This window comes from Macaca nemestrina, chromosome 4 (assembly GCF_043159975.1).
Source record: "Macaca nemestrina isolate mMacNem1 chromosome 4, mMacNem.hap1, whole genome shotgun sequence".
Lineage (NCBI taxonomy): Eukaryota > Metazoa > Chordata > Mammalia > Primates > Cercopithecidae > Macaca > Macaca nemestrina.
Window position 1 is genome coordinate 106,362,617 of NC_092128.1, and position 12,560 is coordinate 106,375,176.

Genomic DNA, 12,560 nt, shown 5'->3' on the forward strand with positions numbered 1-12,560 from the left:
TTTATTTCACTGAATATCAAGTAGTACAGAGGGAAGCCAAGTCCTCATCAATAGTGCACATGGTTAATTGCATCATGATAACTTCTCACATGCCTTACTCTTTGTTACTTGCTCTTGAAATTATGAAAAGACATATCTGATTCTGACTAAAAAGGTGAATGCAGTTCAAAGTCAGTATCAGCTGAAACACAAAAATATGTAAACTACATGGGAATAAGCAAATTATTTTTTTCCAGCTACTTTACTTGCTGTATCAAAATAAGAGGTAACATTTACTGAGCATCGACTTTGTACCAGATAATTAGGAAACACTTTACATAAATGATCTCTTTCAATTATAATCAGAAGCTTCCCTGATATTTGCATATATTCTTTCACATGCACTGTGTCTTCCTTTTAGCATGTTATTATTTGCTAGATTGCCAATGGCTTGTTTTGATATGATGAATATCATGACTTTTTGTCCACTAAATAATTCCTATTATGGAAGTTCCATTATAAGGAGAAAATGTATATTATAATAAAGACTAAATTATTAAGGAAAACAAAATAAAAATCTTGCTCTCCAAAATAAGCTAAATTGATTCTTAATTCTATAAATTAAATCAAGTCAAAGCTTGATATAGAATTCAACAATTCAATAAACAATGAGACACCTACTGTGGGAGTGCTTCACATTCATTGGGTTGGATACAAAAATGAATTAGGCTGTGTCCCTCTCTTCCAAGATGTATGCTTTAATGGAGAAGAGAAACACACATGTGGGTGCCAAAACAGATTGTACTCAGTTCTGTGTTCCAGATATTAACCAAGCATTTGATAATGCAGGGTGACTCTTGTTCTGACTTTGGTGATGGAGACAGAGCATTTTGAAAGAGAATGATTTGAATGACGTCCCTGACCATGGGCCCTGAATTTTTCAGGGTCCCACCCTGGCCTTCTGGGGGTCTACAAAAGCTGATCTAGGAGGAAGGCCACCAGACAGAGGTAATAGTCTAAGAAAAGGCAACTGACACCCTGGTCTGTTTGAGAGACTTGCCACAGACCAGGCTGCAAGAATGGAGTGGAGATAAGACGAGAGAGATGGATTCAGACCAAATCATGGAGATCTTTGACTACAGAGGAAAGGGGTAGGATATAAAAGTCTTTGAATTGGAAGTGTGACTTGGTCATATCTGAACCTTAGGAAGATGACACTAGCAGCAGTGTTCAAAAATGTGACATTCGAGGTGACAGAGAAAGATAACTACGTAAGCCAAAGAAAGACAGTTCCCTGTCTCTCTCTCTCTCTCTCTCTCTCTCTCTATCTCTCTCTTTGACAGAGTCTTGCTCTGTCACCCAGGCTGGAGTACTGTGGTGTGATCTCAGCTCACTGCAACCCGCCTCCCGGGTTCAAGCGATTCTCCTGTCTCAGCCTCCCGAGTAGCTGGGACTACAGGTGCATGCCACCACACCTGGTTAATTTTTGTATTTTTAGTAGAGATGGGGGTTTCACCATATTGGTGAGGCTGGTCTCGAACTCCTGACCTTAGGTGATCTGCCCACCTCAGCCTCCCAAAGTGCTGGGATTGCAGGTGTGGTGCACCGTGCCCGGCCAAGAAAGAGCTTTCTATAATATGAAGAAATCACTGTGAATGGTACAGTTATTTTGCTATTTTTTGCTAACTGGAGGAAGACAAACTGAAACCAGAGAGACTTTTTTAACATGCTATTGCAATAGTCCACAGAAGAGTTAATGAGTTTCTGAAGAAGGGAGTGAACAGAGAAGATGGATTTGAAAAATAATCGTGGAAGGAGATGCCATTGGATTTATTAGCCAAGATCAAAAACACACCAGTAAAAAGTGATGAGTTGAATTTAGATCAGTTTAAAGTGTCTGCAATGCATCAACATGGAATGCTCAGCATCCAGTTAGAAATAAGGGTCTGATTAGAGGAAGACAGATGAGGGCTAAAGGGACAGAAGTAGGAGTCATTCTCACAAAGGTAAGAGGTAGAGCAATTGAACAATTGAGTCATAAGATAGGATGAGGTTACCAAGGGACTATTGAGAGTTAAAAGAGAGGACTGAACACTGAATCTTCAGAAAGCTTATATTTAACGGGCCTATTCTAAAGGGGGAGAAGAGGAATCCTGAAAGGGAACTACACAGAAGCAGTTCACGAAGCAGTAGGAGAAGAGAATGCAACATGAATTCCAGTGAAGATGAGGGTTCTAGTGAGAAAAGGGTGGTCCATGTTGTCAAATTCTGCTGAAAACAGAATTTGAGCAGAAGGTCTAAGAGGTTTTTGGCTCTTGAACTTTTCAGGGGCTGAAGGTGCTTAGGATTAAGTGGGAGAAGAAACCAAGATGGATGAAGTTTGTGGATAAAGAAGGAGAGAGACAGAAATGCAAAGAATGGAAATTAGAGTCCAGGGAGAGTCTCCTTAGGGCAGGAGAGAAACAGTTTGCAGGTATTAAGGGGAGGACTGGAAGAGAGCAAGGCCTAGAAAATGTAAGGGGAAGAGATGATTGATAGAGCAAAGTCAAAGAGTACATGGGAAGGGAAGAGAGTAAAAGGGTAGATGAAAACACTGGCTTTAGAAGAAAATCACAGAAATTCTTCAGAAACTGGGGGAAGATAAAGTCAGCAGGTAATAATTTGGACAAAATGATATTTATAAGTTATTCTTATCAGATGACCTCCAGATTCTGATAAATTAGGTGGCAAAAGAGGTTAGAAGTAGATGTAGAAATCTGATGAGACTGCAGAGGAGTGAAACAACAGATAGAACTATTTTAAGAGTGAATGAATGAGAGGTGAGAAAAGGAATGTCCAGTGTTGTTGAGTTCCAAGACAAACTGGATAGTACAACTTTTAGAGCAGTCAGTCAGTCTGGTTATGGTATGTTCTCCAGAAATGTTCAGCTGCCAAGAAAAGGGTAAAGAAGATACAGATGGTTTCCTTAACTAGGGCTGGAAATTGGCAGAACAGGTATGACAGAACAACAGTGAGATGAGTCATTAGAATGCTGGCGAGGGCAAAGTGAGAAAAGTTGTCCTAGGGACTCATGAGGTGCCTTATGATGTCCTGTGAAATCAGGAAGACTAGCGGATGGGGAAGAGCAAAGGGACTGGATCTAAGGATGTGAAGAATGGGTCAGAAGGTATGAAGTTATAGGAGAGATAGAAAGATAGGGAGTGGTCAGAGGAAACTTTTCATGTTTGACAGTCTCAGATGTGGAGAAGTTGAGGGTGATGGTGAAAACTAAGGTATGGCTGGCTACACCAAAGAGGATCTGAGGCAGAATGAAAGTCACAAAGATCAAGATAAGGAGCCAATAGTTCAGAAAGTTAGAAAGATTATCAACATGGATTTTGAATCCCCCAAAATACTGTAGTTGGTAGCTGAGATTTCTTTAATGTGATGAAAGCCACACATTAATATGATATTAAAACATGAGTCACTAGAAAAGTATCTGGAAGGGGGTCACTCAGCCTTGCTCCTTCAACAAATATATATCAGGTAATACAATGGGCTTAACATGAAACTACATTCAACAAGCATGATATGATGCATATGTTTTTAAACAATGGTTTAATTAATGTTTAGAGTTTAGTTCCCACTGTCAGAGTACAACTTAGCACCTCATGGATGACTTTGCACTAAAAGTAGAAAATACAAATCAGTTACTATGAAGAAGGAAAGAAAAGGTAGAGAAGCTAAATCCAGTAATTAAGAAACATCACAATATATTTAAATAAATGGTTGGACCAAGTAAATAATAATAATGTTCAAGAAATTACTTGTATTCATCATGAAACTGCTAATTATTCCCTAATGTTTTGCCCTAAGACTATACATTTTCACACTCAAAGATTCTTTTTACAAACAGTCAATGAACCCAGAAATGCAAGCTTTCTCACCAACTTGCCTTCTAGATTGTCATAAGACTAGCTTGGTGGTGGCACATCTGGAGCCATCAAATGCAGGAACCACAACAAATGGGACTCACTGGTTCTTTGTACCCCAGATGGGAACACAGACACAATTTTCTAAAGTTCTGAAAATAAATAAATTGTTTTTTTAGAGACAAGTACAGTGACTCTATTATATACACTCATCAGGAGATTGTGCAGAGTTTGGGATGTTGTAATCACTTAACTCAAAGAGGAATTGTTAGCCAGATGTCGAAAAATACATGTAAATGGGCTCTGGGAGTACATGTTATCTCTAAATTTTCCCAAAGAATGTTGACCTAGTTCTAGAACATTTATTTACATATGCTTTTCAAACAATCCTTAAAGTAAACTGAGAAGCCCTATTTTGCATTACTTTGGTTAGTCCAATACAGATAAAACATTGATAAGTGTTGAAGCTGTGTGGTGGATATGAGGGTTTATTATACTCTTCTCTCTTTTGTATATGTTTGAAATGTTTCATAATAAAAGGTAAAAAATATATATAAAATGAGAGAGGAGACCGTCACCTTATGGGGCTTGTATAGCTGGTGGTAAATGAGACCCTTCTTTTCTTCTTCCTGTTGACACACTGTAACCTGTGAGAAGCTGCTTACTCAAGTTCCATTTCAAACAGAACAAATTAGAATGCACTGACCCTAAGATATGGATGGTATAACATCATTATTTTTCCTCATATTCCTTCATGCTTCATAAAATTCTTCCACGTGCTGTCATTTCATTTGCTCCCAAGGAACTTCTGTATTCACAGGCTTCTCCCAAATAGTTGTCCAACATCCATCCTGAATGCAACAGGTTTTAATCATTCATGAACCAATCTTTATTGAACGCCTAGTAAGTGCCATTATTTTAACATTATTTTATAAATTCCATGGCTAATTATTTTTGTATGACAAAAATATCATCTAACAGAAAGCATTTATTTCCTCAATAAACATCTATTAAGCACCTACTATCTGCAAAGTAGAAATCAAGGCCTTGGTTATAAAGCTTACTGGAAACTTCTGCAAGGAAGCAAAAATGGTTGAAGATTAGTGAGGTGAGGGCCTGGTACAGTGACTCATGCCTGTAATCCCAGCACTTTGGGAGGCCAAGGTGGGTGGATCATGAGTCAGGAGATTAAGACCATCCTGGTTAACACGGTGAAACCCCCGTCTCTACTAAAAATATAAAAAATTAGCCAGGCGTGGTGGCATGCACCTGTAGTCCCAGCTATTCAGGAGGCTGAGGGAGGAGAATCACTTGAACCCAGGAGGCGGAGGTTGCAGAGCCTGCCACTGCACTCCAGCCTGAGTGACAGAGATTCTGTCTCAAAAAAAAAAAAAAAAAGATTAATGAGGTGGCCCTTCTAGTGAATAAATGGGAGTATTTAAAAATGCACATCCCCATGCTGTTTTGCTTACTGTGGTCTTGTAGTATAGTTTGAAGTCAGGTAGCGTGATGCCTCCAGCTTTGTTCTTTATTGTCTTGGCAATGTGGGCTCTTTTTTGGTTCCATATGAACTTTAAAGTAGTTTTTTCCCATTCTGTGAAGAAAGTCATTGGTAGCTTGATGGGGATGCCACTGAATCTATAAATTACCTTGGGCAGTATGGCCATTTTCACAATATTGATTCTTCCTATCCAGGAGCATGGAATATTCTTCCATTTGTTTATGTTCTCTTTTATTTCGTTGAGCAGTGGTTTGTAGTTCTCCTTGAAGAGGTCCTTCACATCCCTTGTAAGCTGGATTCCTAGGTATTTTATTCTCTTTGAAGCAATTGTGAATGGGAGTTCACTCGTGATTGGGCTCTCTGTTTGTCTGTTATTGGTGCATAGGAATGCTTGTGATTTTTGCACATTGATTTTGTATCCTGAGACTTTGTTGAAGTTGCTTATCAGCTTAAGGAGATTTTGGGCTGAGATGATGGCATTTTCTAAATATACAGTCGTGTCGTCTGCAAACAGAGAAAATTTGACTTCCTCATTTCCTAATCGAATACCCTTTATTTCTTTCTCCTGCCTGATTGCCCTGGCCAGAACTTCCAACACTATGTTGAATAGGAGTAGTGAGAGAGGGCATCCCTGTCTTGTGCCAGTTTTCAAATGGAATGCTTCCAGTTTTTGCCCATTCAGTATGATATTGGCTGTGGGTTTGTCATAAATAGCTGTTATTATTTTGAGATTAGAAAGGTGATCATAAAAAGTCAAGAAACAACAGGTGCTGGAGAGGATGTGGAGAAATAGGAACACTTTTACAGTTAGTGGGAGTGTAAACTAGTTCAACCATTGTGGAAGACAGTGTGGTGATTCCTCAAGGATCTAGAACTAGAAATACCATTTGACCCAGTGATCCCATTACTGGGTATATACCCAAAGGATTATAAGTCATGCTACTATAAAGACACGTGCACATGTGTGTTTATTGTGGCACTATTCACAATAGAAAAGACTTGGAACCAACCCAAATGTCCATCAATGATAGACTGGATTAAGAAAATGTGGCACATATACACCATGGAATACTATGCAGCCATAAAAAAGGATGAGTTCATGTCCTTTGTAGGGATGTGGATGAAGCTGGAAACCATCATTCTGAGCAAACTATTGCAAGGACAGAAAACCAAACGCATGTTCTCACTTATAGGTGGGAAGTGAACAATGAGAACACTTGGACACAGGGTGGGGAACATCACACACTGGAGCCTGTGGTGGGGTAGGGGGAGGGGGGAGGGATAGCATTAGGAGAAATACCTCATGTAAATGACGAGTTAATGGGTGCAGCACACCCACATGGCACATGTGTACATATGTATCAAGCCTGCACGTTGTGCCCATGTACCCTAGAACTTAAAGTATAATAAAAAAAAATTGTTTTCATTGTGTGAGGGATAAAATACTACAAATTGGGTTCAGTGTATACTGCTTGGGTGATGGGTGCACCAAAATCTCACAAATCACCACTAAAGAACTTATCATGTAACTCAATACCATCTGTTCCCCCAAAAACGTATGGAAATAAAATTTTTTTACAAATGCAGATTCCCAGGTCCTGCCAACAGAGATTTAAATTTGAGGTAGTCCCAGAAAAGGCTGAGAACCACTGGTCTAAGTCACTAAGTCTAAGGTGCCCAAGAGACTCTAGTCTGACTTAAGCTGGCCTTCAACTTGGAGTGTAGTTGGCAGGTGTAAGCAAGCAGGCAGGATATTTGTCTGAAGCTGCATCCTGGTGCCGGAAGGAATCTGAAAACAGGGTCCAAACCTAGAGAAAGAACTCAGCAGGATTTAGGCAAGGGGTCAGGACTCAGAGCTGCCAGGGTTTAGGTTTAAGGCAATGCTTTGGTTCTGGTGCAGTACTAAGCAAGGATCCTGAAAAGATCTGCTGTATATTTTGTCCCAGTTGTGTAGCAGGCACTGTGCAAAGCTCTTACTCATGTCATCTCATTGAATCCTTAAAATTAGCCCTGTGAGACAGGTTGATTTGCCCAAAGTCAAACAGCCAGTAAGAGGCTGAGTTGTGATTTGAGCTTAACTCTATTCTAACTGCAAAGCCCCTCTCTTTTTGCCCCTTCATGGTGCCTACAAGGACTGGGGCAAAGGGTCGTCAGGCTCACCCAGGACAATAGCAAGGGAGACCATTCGAGTATAAGGGGCTCTGCTCATGTAAGCCTTCAGGCCTCTGGCTATTTCCACACTCCCCTCACTAGTGGGTGAAATAAACTCCCAGTGACTGATAGGGTTCTCTTGATTTCCAGCATTATGTCTCAGGCAACATAGGAAAATTGGCAGGTTTCTCTTTGTGCCCACAGCCTTCCTGATTATACCTGTTTCTTCTCCAGTCCCTTAGGAGGGGCCTACTATCCTCATGCTCTTCACCTCCATTCTCATTCAGGAATACATGTCTGATGACAGATGAAAACATTGTGCTTTTGGGACCTATTGAGTTTGAACAAAGATGAGGTACTTACAAGAAAAAAAGTGATATCAAGAGCTGGAGATAGGAAAGATTTGGAAGATAAACTTAATTCCCAGACATCACACTTATAAACAGGCTATAGCACATTCAAACTGCTCCTATTGCTATCTGAAGAGAAATGATAAGATTTTGGGAGATGAGCTGATCAAGAGTTCCGCTGCTTCAGAGATTCTCTAGAAGTACTTTTCATACCACTGTACAGGCCTATGTATACAAAGTCCTCATTTTTCACAGGGAACAATAAGTATGTGTACACTTTTCACAAAGACAGTCATGAGTGCTCACAACCCATCAAAGCCTCTTTCTTTTGATAACTGAAGTGATAGACCCAGTCACTGCTTTATTAGTATTCCAAATACCAGCACCACCCTACCCTACAATAAACAGAGTCAACAAGAGTGGCTCTCCTGGTACTCTTCACCTCACCAACAATGAGAGCTCAAGACCATGGAATTTTCTTCTGCTTACCAGTGTATCACTTGTGAGTTCAAAATTGTCCTAGCAAATACTTCTGACTAATGGCTACCAGACACATTAATATATATTTTAAAAGTTACCAGTGGTAGTTTATTTGCTGAGGGAATACAGTAATGAACTTTGAATGATATAATAAGATAATGTCAAACTGGATGACAATTTTTCTTTCTTTTTTGAAATGGAGTCTTGATGCAGTGGCGTGATCTCAGCTCACTGCAACATCTGCCTCCCAGGTTCAAGTGATTCTCCTGCCTCCCAAGTAGTTGGGATTACAGGCACCCACCACTGCGCGGGGCTAATTTTTGTATTTTTAGTAGAGACAGGGTTTCACTATCTTGCCCAGGCTGGTGTTGAACTTCTGACCTCAAGATTCTGCCTGCCTTGGTCTCCCAAAGTGCTGGGATTACAGGTGTGAGCCATGGCACCTGGCCACGATATAATTTTTAAACATGAGTTCAGACTATATACAGCTTTCTACAACTTGAGGTTTTTGACTTACCATGGACATCTTTTCAGGCCTGGTGTTATTTATATGATTGGACTGCAATTTATGATACAACTGTCCTATTAACAGACAATTAGGTTATTTACTATTTTTGCTGTTTCAATCAGGGCTATAGTCAGCATCCTTACATAAATATCTTTTGACGCCTGGCGCGGTGGTTCACACCAGTAATCCCAGCACTTTGGGAGACAGAGGTGGGCGGATCACTTGAGGTCAGGAGTTTGAGACCAGCCTGGACAACATGGTGACAACTCTATCTCTACTGGAAAAAAAAAAAAAATACAAGAATTAGCTGGGCGCAGTGGCGGGGGCCTGTAATCCCATCTACTTGGGAGGCTGAGGCAGGAGAATTGCTTGAATCCAGGAGCGGAGGTTGCATGAGCCAAGATCGTGCCATTGTACTCCAGCCTGGGCAACAGAGCAAGGCTCCATCTCAAAAAACCAAAACATAACAAAAAAATCTTTTGATATAGGTACTAGTTATTTTTCTAGGACAAACACCTAAAACAGGAATTGCTGAATCAAAAGGTATACATATTAACTAGACTTTGGTAGCTTGCATGGAGAATGGTATGGGATGAACTACATCCCTCAAAAATTTATATGTTGAAGTCCTAACCCCTAGTCCTCAAAATGGAACTGTATTTGTAGAGATAAGGCCTTTGAAAGGTAAATCAAAATGAAGCTGTTACGGTGTGCCCTAGTCCAATCTGACTGGTGTCTTAATAAGAAGGAATTTGGACACACAGAGGTACACACACAGTGGGAAGACCACGTGAGGACACAGTGACAAGGTGACCATCTGCAAGCCAAGGAGAGGGGCCTCAGGAGAAACTTAATTTGCTAACACCTCGATCCTGGACTTTTAGCCTCCAGAACTGTGAGAAAATTAATTTCTGGCATTTAAGCCACCCAGTTTGTGGTATTTTGTTATGACAGCCTGAGAAGACTAATAGAGGAATCACTATAAAGACCTGGGTGGACCCCCAGGTGATCCGCCCGCCTCAGCCTCTCAAAGTGCTGGGATTACAGGCGCGAGCCACTGGACTCGGCCTGGATGAAAATTTTTCTATATCCTGTATACACAACAGGATAAAGTAATTTATTTCTATATCGTATACACAATAGGAGAAAGGTAGCATGATAAGGCAGACCAAGTATCGGGCTTTGTTGCTTATTAGCTGTGCAACTTTTGCAAATTACTTAACTTCTCTGAGCTTTGTTTTCTACCATGAGAAAACAAAAGAGTAATACTTGCCCTGAGAAGTTTTTGTGAGGATAGGGCATAACATATGTGAATGTCTAATAATATCTGGGATTTAGAGAGTTGATGTGGGGCCCCTGTGGTGTGAGTGAGCTGTTCTAGACACTTGCTCTCTCCACTCGTGTCCTTTGTCCCTTCCTTCACTTCCCTCATCGCCCTTACCCTCCTTGTTTGTTGCAATTTCTTTAACACAGTGTTTATTATAAACCTTGAGGAATTTCAAGGATCTTTGGAGGTTTGTGAACGATTTGTTTTTTGATGTATCTTATTCTTGCATGGCAAGGCATTAAGATTACAGGAAGAAGTTATTAAGGTATTTTCCCATTCACTTATCCCCACTTGTCGTGATATAAACTATAAAACAATGAGAAGAAAATCAAGAATATCTTTCCCTTATTTCTTTCTTTGATTGATGGGAGTAAATAGCTCACCTTTAGTAGGTCATTTTAAGTATATTAGTCTTTAGATTAAGACAATTAAATCACCCTAGATCAACCTAGTGGCTAGGGTAAGTTAACACAACCTTTGCAACTGAGCCTTAACATATTCCCTCTTCCTGACCATGCCTCCTCCCTCAACTTTCACCATATCTGATGCATGTGCTTTTTTTGAGAAAAAGGTAGGCAGGAAACTTGAAATGACTTGAGGATCTACATACATTCCATTCTGCAGCCATCCTCAATTACCTTCACATACTTGACGTCCTTTCGATTTACCAAAGAAATTATATACCTAAAATGGCACAGCTACAGTAGCTGGAATGATTGGTGTCAAGGTATAATGTTGTTTTCTTCCTTCAGCAAATCATTTTTTTTATTATTATACTTTAAGTTCTAAGGTACATGTGCGCAACGTGCAGGCTTGATACATAGGTATACATGTGCCATGTGGGTGTACTGCATCCATTAACTCATTTACATGAGGTATTTCTCCTAATGCTATCCCTCCCCCAACCCCTTCCCCACCACAGGCTCCAGTGTGTGATGTTCCCCACCCTGTGTCCAAGTGTTCTCATTGTTCACTTCCCACCTATAAGTGAGAACATGCGGTGTTTGGTTTTCTGTCCTTGTGATAGTTTGCTCAGAATGATGGTTTCCAGCTTCATCCATGTCCCTACAAAGGACATGAACTCATCCTTTTTTATGGCTGCATAGTATTCCATGGTGTATATGTGCCACATTTTCTTAATCCAGTCTATCACTGATGGACATTTGGGTTGGTTCCAAGTCTTTTCTATTGTGAATAGTGCCACAATAAACATACGTGTACATGTGTTCTTATAGTAGAATGATTTATAATCATTTGGGTATATACCCAGTAATGGGATTGCTGGGTCAAATGGTAATTCTGATTCTAGATCCTTGAGGAATCACCACACTGTCTTCCACAATGGTTGTGCCAATTTACACTCTCACCAACAGTGTAAAAGCATTCCTATTTCTCCACATCCTCTCCAGCATCTGTTGTTTCCTGACTTTTTAATGATTGCCATTTTAACTGGCGTGAGATGGTATCTCATCGTGGTCTTGATTTGTATTTCTCTGATGACCAGTGATGATGAGCATTTTTTCATGTGTCTGCTGGCTGCATAGATGTCTTCTTTTGAGAAGTGTCTGTTCATATCCTTTGTCCACTTTTTGGTGGGGTTGTTTTTTTCTTGTAAATTTGTTAAAGTTCCTTGTAGATTCTGGATATTAGGCCTTTGTCAGATGGGTAGATTGCAAAAATTTTCTCCCATTCTGTAGGTTGCCTGTTTACTCTCATGGTAGTTTCTTTTGCCATGCAGAAGCTCTTTAGTTTAATTAGATCCCATTTGTCTATTTTGGCTTTTATTGCCATTGCTTTTAGTGTTTTAGTCATGAAGCCCTTGCCCATGCCTATGTCCTGAATGGTATTGCCTAGGTTTTTTCTAGGGTTTTATCGTTTTAGGTCTAACATTTAAGTCTTCAATCCATCTTGAATTAATTTTTGTATAAGGTGTAAGGAAGGGATCCAGTTTCAGCTTTCTACATATGGCTAGCCAGTTTTCCCAGCACCATTTATGAAACAGGGAATCCTTTCCTTTTCCCATTTCTTGTTTTTGTCAGGTTTGTCAAAGATCAGATGGTTGTAGATGTGTGGTGTTATTTCTGAGGCCTCTGTTCTGTTCCATTGGTCTATATATCTGTTTTAGTGCCAGTACCATGCTGTTTTGATTACTGTAGCTTTGCAGTACAGTTTGAAGTCAGGTAGCATGACACCTCCAGCTTTGTTCTTTTTGCCTAGGATTGTCTTGGCAACGTGGGCTCTTTTTTGGTTCCATATGAACTTTAAAGTAGTTTTTTCCCATTCTGTGAAGAAAGTCATTGGTAGCTTGATGGGGATGCCACTGAATCTATAAATTACTTTGGGCAGTATGGCC